Raw genomic sequence first — 9,062 nt, 5'->3', positions numbered from 1 at the left:
ATGCCCACTCTGCATTTACTACTGCCAGTTCCTCATAATTCCCAAGCCCTCAGAGAAATTTCTGGGCACTGTCTTTTGTAGTGCTCAAACCAGTTTTAGCAACCTTCCCTCTGTCTGAGGTCTTCAGAGATCTCTGGCCATCATTTCCTAAGAACAATAGTTTAGATACATGGTGGAGAACAACCATGTGCAAGCTCAAGGTCTTTTATTCACATGTTCACCTAATGCCTAGCTGACCTCCTGCTGACTCCCAGACATCAGGTCAAAGAGGACGTTCTTCTTCTTCCCACAGCTTTGAGGGTCTATGAGGTCACAGGCACAACCAATCAGATTACAAGAAGCCTCCCATTAATGATGTGGATCTCAATACCACCAGAGTTCCCACCCATGAGATGGTCCCTACTAGTTGACAGCAGACCCACTTCTGGGATTCTCCAGCTTTATTGGTTGTTTACTTCCTGTTGCACTATGCCTGATTCCTCCTTTGACCCTTACAATTCCTTCTCTTGTAAAGTGGGCACCACTCATTACATCAAGCTAACTTTAGCATCAACAATAGCTGGCCTGATCAATGACATTACAGAATATATAGCAGAACACAGGCAAACAAAAGTATGACAGAGAGAACTAGGCCAAAAATTGGCCAAAACCAAGTATAAACAACATGGTGTTCAACCCATTCAATAAAGTCATCTTCAACAAGGCAGGATGGCATGGAAGCAGCATATCAAGGATACATGATGTCAAGGATGCAGGATGTCAAGGAGGCAGGATGTCAAGGACGCAGTATGTCAAGGAGGCAGGATGTTAAGGAGACAGGATGTCAAGGAGGCAGAATGCAAGGAGGTAGAATGTCAAGGATGCAGGATGTCAAGATGGCAGGATGTTGAGGATGCAGTATATGAAGGAGGCAGGATGTCATGGAGTTGAAATGTCAAGGATGCAGGATGTCAAAGACACAAGATGTCAAGAATGCAGGATGTCAAGGAGGCAGGATGTCAAGAAGGTGGGATGTGTTGAGTCAGCAGTTTCCATTATATATATCTTTTGGTTAAAAAAAAAAAAAAAAAAAAAAAAAAGGAATGTCCTGCAGCAATGACTCAGTAACTCTGGCAGGTGGAGTGTTGGTTTTTCACCCACTAATTTTGGGGCATTGATTATAAGTAGAAAAGGGAGTAAAGCCCCTCCCCAATACACCATATGAACAGCAAGTAGCAATGGGAGAAGCACACAGGCCCATTCTCCAGTTATCAGTCTGCATGTATTGCATATTACTCAAAATCACTCCAATTCAGATGCTATCCTGTAGTTATCTGCTGTCTCTGGGGTCATTGTCAGGAGGGACATGGCTGCCATCGGCATCTGGAGGGCTGGGACGTCGTCTGGTCCTTCTCTTGGATCTCCAGGTCACAGATGTTTCTGGTTGGGATCCACTCCTCTTCTGTTGGGTCTGCATCTGCAACAACAAGAGCACACTGAGAACCCCAAACTTTGACCCAACCAGGGCCTTCCAGATGCCATCTAGGCCCTTCAACATCACTGTGGGCAGGGGGCTCTTCTCCTTCTCTACCAGTCTTTTAGTTAGATGTGATTTCTCCATGTACCCATGCTTTCTGCATGTCAGAAGTGAATTTATGGGGTGATATCCAAAGAACTGGAAAATTGCATGTAATTACATGTATGTATTGCCCCATCTCGTGCAAATTCACAGATTCTCTTGTATGGATGGGAGCATCTTGGGGGTATAAATAGTCTGTCTAATGATGGCTTTGCTAGGAAGGTTGTATGGGATGCCAGAGTAATGGACAAAGCCAAATTCAATGCAATAGCACCTAAAGGCAGAAGATGTATAAGCTGGTCCATTATCTGTCTTCAGTGCATGTGAGATTCCTACAATGGAAAGATGGCTGATCACATGCCTGACTGCTGCTCCTGATTGCAGTGAAACCATAAAGAACTGAGAATATATATCCATGGTTATATGACTGCTCTGCCTCTTAACATGACTGATGTCCATTTGCCATGGAGCATTACATCTCAAATCACCAGGGTTTTGGCCTGAATGCAGCATAGGATCGTGAAAAGGAAGACAAGCTGTACCACTTTTTGCTGTGCTCTTAGCATCCTCATCACAATTTGCAAAGGTAAAGATCTAGCAACATGATAAGAGATAGGATTTTAAAGTCCTCTATGAAAATGGGCATGCAGGATATAACGAGTGCCTTCTCACTTGCTCTCGGAAATTCTTGAAAGAGCTGATGATATATATTAGAAACTACAAATTTTATTTCGGCTTTGGCAATTCTTTGTACCACATCTACTGAATAAGCCAAATCAAAAATTATATTTACATACTCATGTGCAAGGCTTGGAGCTATCCCAAAACATTTTTCCACTCTGGGATGGTTTCACAACACATCAATTTGTGTATTGGTTTTAAGAAGGGTATATTGTGCCAGGTCTTGTCCCAGATAATTGTACTATTCTCTTAATGTCTGTCATTGAAATTCTAGTCACAAGCACTGCATAAGGAATAGAATTTGATCTGATTGTGCTGGGAGGTTTGCCCCCTTCATCATACTGTCTCCTTGATGAAGGATTGCTGTGGACGCCCCTTTTGTAACAAAAATTAATATTTCCAATACTTTCTGAGTTAGTCTTTCATCCTTATTAGATAAAGCCAATTCAGTCTCTCTTAGAGCCTCTTCATTTGTGAGCTGGCATGATGAGCCTAAAGCACTGTATCCTCCTAAAATGTCATATACTGATGGTAACAAGTTTTGGAGTTACATTTATAACAGGATTATTATCAACAGCCACATGCATTTGACACACAGTAAGGCTACTCTTCATACCTTCTAGCAAAAAAGTCCTTTTGGATGCTTCACAAGGCTCAGCTAAATGAATACTGGGCACTGAGAAGGGAAATCCCTTCATATACTCATCCAGAGGGATACAATTCTTAATCAAAAAAGACCAATCCTTAGTCAATTGAAAAGATGGAAGACCAAGCTGAAGAGCTTCCATTGTCTCCATCTATCCATTTACTATCTCCCCTCAATGACAAATTCAGGGGAATCCCAAGGACCTAGAGAAGCTTGTGAATGTCCTTGGTTAAGTTGCTCCTGTTCTATACCTAATGAAGCCTGATTTTTTTTTTTTACTTTGAAGGTCTCTTGCTCAGTGATTGATGGGGAATATTTCAAATGTAAAATATAAACTTCTCTTATCTTTAAATTCCCATCTCAGAGGTAGCACTAATTTTAGCTACTATAGACCTTTTTGTGCCAGATATATAATATAGGCGTTTGCTGTAATCTTTTGCCAGTTACCAGACCAGCTGGGAGCTCTAATAGCTGTGTGATTTACATCTGGGTTTAGCCACCTTTTCAGTGGTGTGCCCTTCATACAGATGATGAGCAAAGGGAGTTCTGCTGTAACAGCTGCAGTCTTTAATATTCCTGAATTCTCTTGCTGGAAGTCAAAAATGTGAATAAATATCACTAAATGATATTTCACCAGTGGGAGGCCATAAATGTGATACTTCTCTTTCTGGGTCACTGATCACACAGTGTTTATATTGGGACAATAGTTACACATTCCTCAGTTTCCCAAATTATCCTATGAATAGACACTGTCTAATAAGTACCTTCAGGGGGCAAGGCAATGAAGCTAACTGTGTGTGGAAGCAAAAGCTCTGCAAGCTGAGCCAAGAGGAGTTCCAGTTTCCCAGAGAACAGCTCTGTAGTCCTATAGCCATGAAAACTACTCTAACTGCAATCTCTTACCCTCAGGGCCTTGTTAGAGACTAACTGAGCAGCATTTTCAAAGACTCTGAGCACAATAACAATTGTTGCCCCCAAGATGCCATAATTTCTCCTTGCCTGAGGCAATGAAGACTATTCCTGCCTTTTGTAATAAAGACTCAGGGAGTTGTAACTGGCTAGTGGGGGGTGCTGATACCATGGCCCCTTCCTCTCCTCCTTCTCCTCCTCCTCCTGCCCCTGAAGGTGGAGTTGAAGGAGGAGGGTCAGGAAATGGGAAAATCCCCAAAGGCACATGCTCAGTGATGGGCAGAATTGAAGCAGAAACTGAGTTTTGCATATGAAAATAAACAAACCCCTTTGAATTAGCAGGGTAGTTCCTTCAGTGAAATGACTACTATGCCCAGTAGATCCTCTTAAGCAGTAGTAGATGAGATAAATTAACAAAGTGCTAAAGTGGATTTCTTTGGTTAGTTTCCATATGGAAGGTTCACCAGCTTTCTGCTGGCTTTTTTCCTTCTCAGTTTCAGCCAGTAGGATGAACTCTTTGGGTTCTTACTGCTGTTAGCTAACTTTGTATTTTCCCTAACTCAACCTGTAATCCCCCCTGTAATTCTGTTCTCTTTTATTGTCTGTAATGTGATTTTTCCTTTTACTTCTGACTCAACCTTTACTTGTTGTATTTTTTACTCTATACTGTCAACCATCTCTATTAGCTCTAGATTTTTTCCTTGCTGAGATGATTTTACTGGGCGTGGGAATAAAGGCCTTGGAGCTTGAAAGCAAACTCCTGCTGTTCTTCAGAGGTGATCTTTGTCAAAAGACCATCTGGCCCTTTAACCTATTTACAGGAGCTGCATGCATAGTTGTGAGCTGGAGCTTGATCCTAGGTATCCTTAGATCCATAATGCCTCTCTGAATTCCCAACTGGGTGAAGGACTATCTTGTCTTCCCGATTAATTACTGGAGGTCTAGCAATCTACAGCGTACCACAAGTTTGGGTGCCACTTATGAGTATTAACTCTAGGCATTTGCTAATACCCTTGTTCCACCGTGCCTTCACTATTGCCAGTGTGGCCTAAGTCCCAGGCCCTCAAAGGATTCTCTGGCACCGTCTTTTGCAGTGTTAAACCAGTAAACCAAGCTTACTTCTGTCTGATGTCTTCAGAGATCCCTGGCAGTCAGCCCATAAGAATGCTGGTGTAGATGCTTGGTAGAGTGCTTGAGGACAGCCATGTGCAAGGTCAAGGTTTTTTATTCACATATTCTCCTCCTGCCTAGCTAAAATCCCGATGACTCCCAGAACACCAGGTCAAAGAGGACCTGCTTCCTCCTCCCACAGCTAAAGGGCATCTATGAGGTCACAGGAATCAGTGAAGGAGTCGCCTCCTTTGTATGATGCCTGTGTGGGAAAAGGTGAAGAACTCATAGCACATATTGATTAGAGACTGTTAGTTAAAGCAGATCAAGCCTATAGGCCTCAGTTTCAACTTCTCCTGAGTCAAGTGATTTTAGATAAGGCCTATGTTATGTTAAAATATTATGTTACATGCAATATATGTAAACATTTGTACAAGTATCTTGCTGCATAAAAAAATCAGATCAGGAACAAAAAATGGGAAAACAAAATGCAACCAAACAAAATATAAAGAATGCAAATATTAAGTTGTGATCCAGACTCAGTTCCCACAGTCCTCTCTCTGGGTGTAGATGGCTCTCTTCATCACAAGATTGTTGGAACTGGTCTCAGTCATGTCATTGTATAAGAGAGCCACGTCCATCAGAATTGATCATTGTATAATCTTGTTTTTGACGTGTATAATCATCTCCTGGTGCTACTCATTTCACTTAGCATCAGTTTATGTAAGTCTCTCTAACCCTCTCTGAATTCATCCTACTGATCATTTTTTATAGAACAACAATATTCCACAACATTCATATATCACATTTTATTCAGCCATTTTCAAACTGATGAGCATCCACTCAGTTTCCTGTTTCTTGCCAGTACAAAAAGGTCTGCCACAAATACTTTTGAACGTGTGGGCCCCTTTCCCCTCTTTTAAAATCTCTTTGGAATATGGGCTCCATAGAAACAGTGCTGTATCAAAGGGGATGCGCATTTTGGTAACCCTTTGGGTACTTGGCAGACTGCCCCCCTTTCTATTTGAAATATATCTGTTCTGAAGTTCTCCAGAAACTTAAAGAAGAGGAGACTGGAACTGTACATCCAGAACCAAGCTTTTTTCCAAACCAAGTTTGGCAAGTTTACAAAGTAAGCCAGAAGTCTATCTACTTCCCTGGCCTGTCTAACCAAAATCCCATTCATGTGCCTGGGGCTAAATCCTTCCCACAAAATCTACCCATGGGCAACCCCAAGACCACTGGCCTCCTGTGTCAGCCCCCCAATCACAGACTAGTGGCATCCTTATCCTTTCCCTATGCCATGTGGTATCACTCCTTTTTCTTGTTCTCTGACCCTACTTCATATCTACCATTCCTGGGACCCATTCCATCTCTCAATTTTGGGGTCTTGGAATTACCTTTTGATACCAGCCAAACATTCTGCTACTCTCTATGTCCTCCCCTATCCTGTCTCCCTCTCTCTTTCTCCTCCTTTCTATCATGCTGTCACTTTCCTTCTATCAACCTATTACATCAATAATCCTTAACAATTTTACATGTCAGTATTATGAAAATACTCCCAATTTGATGAGCAATTTCACAGTTTCCATAAGTAATAGCTGAACAAACAGAACATAGCCTGTCACCAAAGTGGATAGGAATCTCATTTAATTTTGTTGTTTCCAGTTTCATTATAGACACCAATAAGGAAAAGTTGTTTTGTTTTTTTTTTTTGTTTTTCTTTAAATCAACATTTAACCTTGTGGTATTCTTACTAGATGTTCCATTCAAACTATCAATTGCTTTTTCAAGTTAATATTTGTTGTCCCTTGTTTTTAAAACCAGATTTACAATATAGCCAATATGTAAATAACTGTGGGCCAGATTTCATAAAACTTATATATTCAGCCAAGCTGATGAAATTTTAAAGCATAGATTATGATTTTCATAAATTACCCAATAAACATTTTAGAAAGCAACCTATTTCATCTAGTTAGGGGATCTAAACATGTGACCTCTTAAGGCAAGTTACCAGAACTTTGTTTTATTAACCAATTTTTAACATTAAATCATATCAAATACAGATTTAAATTTTCTCTATTGTTTCAATTCAATTAAACAAATGCACAATTCTAGCAAATACCAGTGAATAGTGATTGTCTCATGTAACTTTAATAGATATTTATCATCTAAAATTTACAACTCATCTTCACATCTAAAGAGGTGGCCCTTAAGCACAACATCCCAGGTGTAAAAGCCAATCAGTAGAAATTATTTCTACTTAACAAAGTTGTAAATTATCAATAAACTCATCCTTCATTGGGATCTTTGTAACTCCAATTAATTATTTCTCAGGGATAACAAGCTTGCTCACAAGATACTTTCAAGAAATGTAACATACTTACAATTTAAGAGAAATTCCAGAAATTGACTCCTCTTCACTTTCTGGTTACTTTGTTTCACTGATACGCTCTTTCTTTGTTCTCTTTCACCTGTGTCAATTGAAAGCTGCATACTCTCAAGTCTCCAGGCTTTCAAAGTGCAAACCTGATCTAGATATGTTTGGAGGAGTTTTGTTTTTTGTTTTTTAGATACATACTTTTAGTTACAAGCAAAATCTCGCTTCTACAATAAAAAAAAATATTAATTTTTGATTGTTTTTTTCAGTCCATACAAATCTTACTGTTTCCTCTCTGAATCAGAAAAGGCTTGAGGACTAGGCTATTTGCTGCCAGAATTTAATGGCAATCAACTGCTTTTCAGTTTGTCCCCAACATTCTCAATCTATTCAAACTTCTGTTAATACAGTTAGTGCAAAGAGTACAATTTACATATCCCTCTAGTAGGCTTTTATGAGAGATCTTTTAACATTTCTTTCACTATTATGTCTTAAATAACAAATTTCACTTAATTGAGCAAGTATATTTCCTTTCTCTTGTTCTCACCTCTTCATCTGTGTGTCCCTGATGCAGTCAGGTTACTGGGGAAGTAGGAAGAAAGAGAAAGGCTCTTTGTACTCTATGCTTCATCCTCCTCATGCAGGTTTTAATTTAGTTGAATTTGCTTCCAGATTAAACACACACAAATTCATTTAATTCAACATTGGCTTGTATGTGGGTCACATCTGAAAACATGTAAAGTTATCTCATATGAAACAATTAAATCCAATAAAGAAATTAATATTTACATAACATTTGTTTTATGGTGTTTTTCAATCTTAAAATGACCAATAGCCAAACTCCTCAATCATTGCTCTCAAAAATTAGTTCCCTTCATTTCTCTAGTTTCTTCCTTCTTGGCCAGAACTGGGTCTACAGGGAAAAGTTGGAGTATATTTTTTTCTTTCTATGGTGGGCAGTATACAAGTTTTTTCTTCTTACTGACTTAATTTTATAACTTTTAGATAACAAATTCCCCTTCACAGAACAGACATGACACAGAATTCTTCACAAAAGTACAGACACAGAAAAATATTAAATGGAAGAAGACTATGTAATCCTGTAATTCTCAGACCTTCAGATCCCCCAAGCTAGAGCTATGGCTCCAGCAGTAATGCAGAAGATCCTGTCTCTGTACAGTTTATCAGGACTTAATTGTGGCTTACCCTCTCCCTCTCCCTCTCTCTCTCACTCCTCCTCCCCCTCCCCCTCTCCTTCCCCTCTCCCTCTCCCTCTTCCTCTTCCTCTCCCTCCACCTACTTTTCCAGCTCTCCCTCTCCCTCCTCCTCTCCCTCACCATCTTTCTCTCCCTCTCCTCTCCCTTCCCCTCTGCCACTCCCTCTTCCTCTCCCTCTTCTCTCCCTCCCCTTCTGCCTCTCTTTCTCCCTCTCCCTCTCCTCCCCTTTCCCCTTTCCCTCTCCCTCTCCCAACCCCTCTCTCTCCCACTCTCCCTCTCCCTCCTTCTCTCCTCCCCCTCCCCCCTCTCCCTCTTCCTTTCCTTCTCCCTGCACTTCTCCCAACACCTCTCCCTCCCCCTCTCCCTTTCCATATCCCTCTCCCTCCTTCTCTCTCTCCCCCTCTCCTTTCCTCTCTCCCTCTCCCTCCCCTCTCCCTCCCCCTCTCCCTTTCCCTCTCCCTCCCACTTCCCCTCTCCCTCTACCTCCTACTTCCCCTCTCCCTTTCCCTCCCACTTCCCCTCCCCCTCTCCCTCCCAATTCCCCTCCCCCTCTTCTTCTCC

The 9,062-nt window shown here is 41.0% G+C and overlaps 1 long non-coding RNA gene across 1 annotated transcript; it reads right to left on the bottom strand.

The window, feature by feature from the left end:
* Positions 1-426: 426 nt before the first annotated feature.
* LOC141552806 (uncharacterized) lies at positions 427-8,664 on the bottom strand. The gene is made up of 4 exons (XR_012485248.1): positions 8,622-8,664; positions 7,832-8,010; positions 7,292-7,378; positions 427-1,456 (listed from the first exon to the last, which is right to left on the bottom strand). It is a non-coding gene; the product is annotated as an uncharacterized LOC141552806 (long non-coding RNA).
* Between the last annotated feature and the right edge of the window lie 398 nt (positions 8,665-9,062).

The sequence above is a fragment of the Sminthopsis crassicaudata genome, chromosome 1 (assembly GCF_048593235.1).
Source record: "Sminthopsis crassicaudata isolate SCR6 chromosome 1, ASM4859323v1, whole genome shotgun sequence".
NCBI lineage: Eukaryota > Metazoa > Chordata > Mammalia > Dasyuromorphia > Dasyuridae > Sminthopsis > Sminthopsis crassicaudata.
Note: the sequence above shows the minus strand (reverse complement) of the source record. Positions and strands in the feature narration are given on the sequence as shown.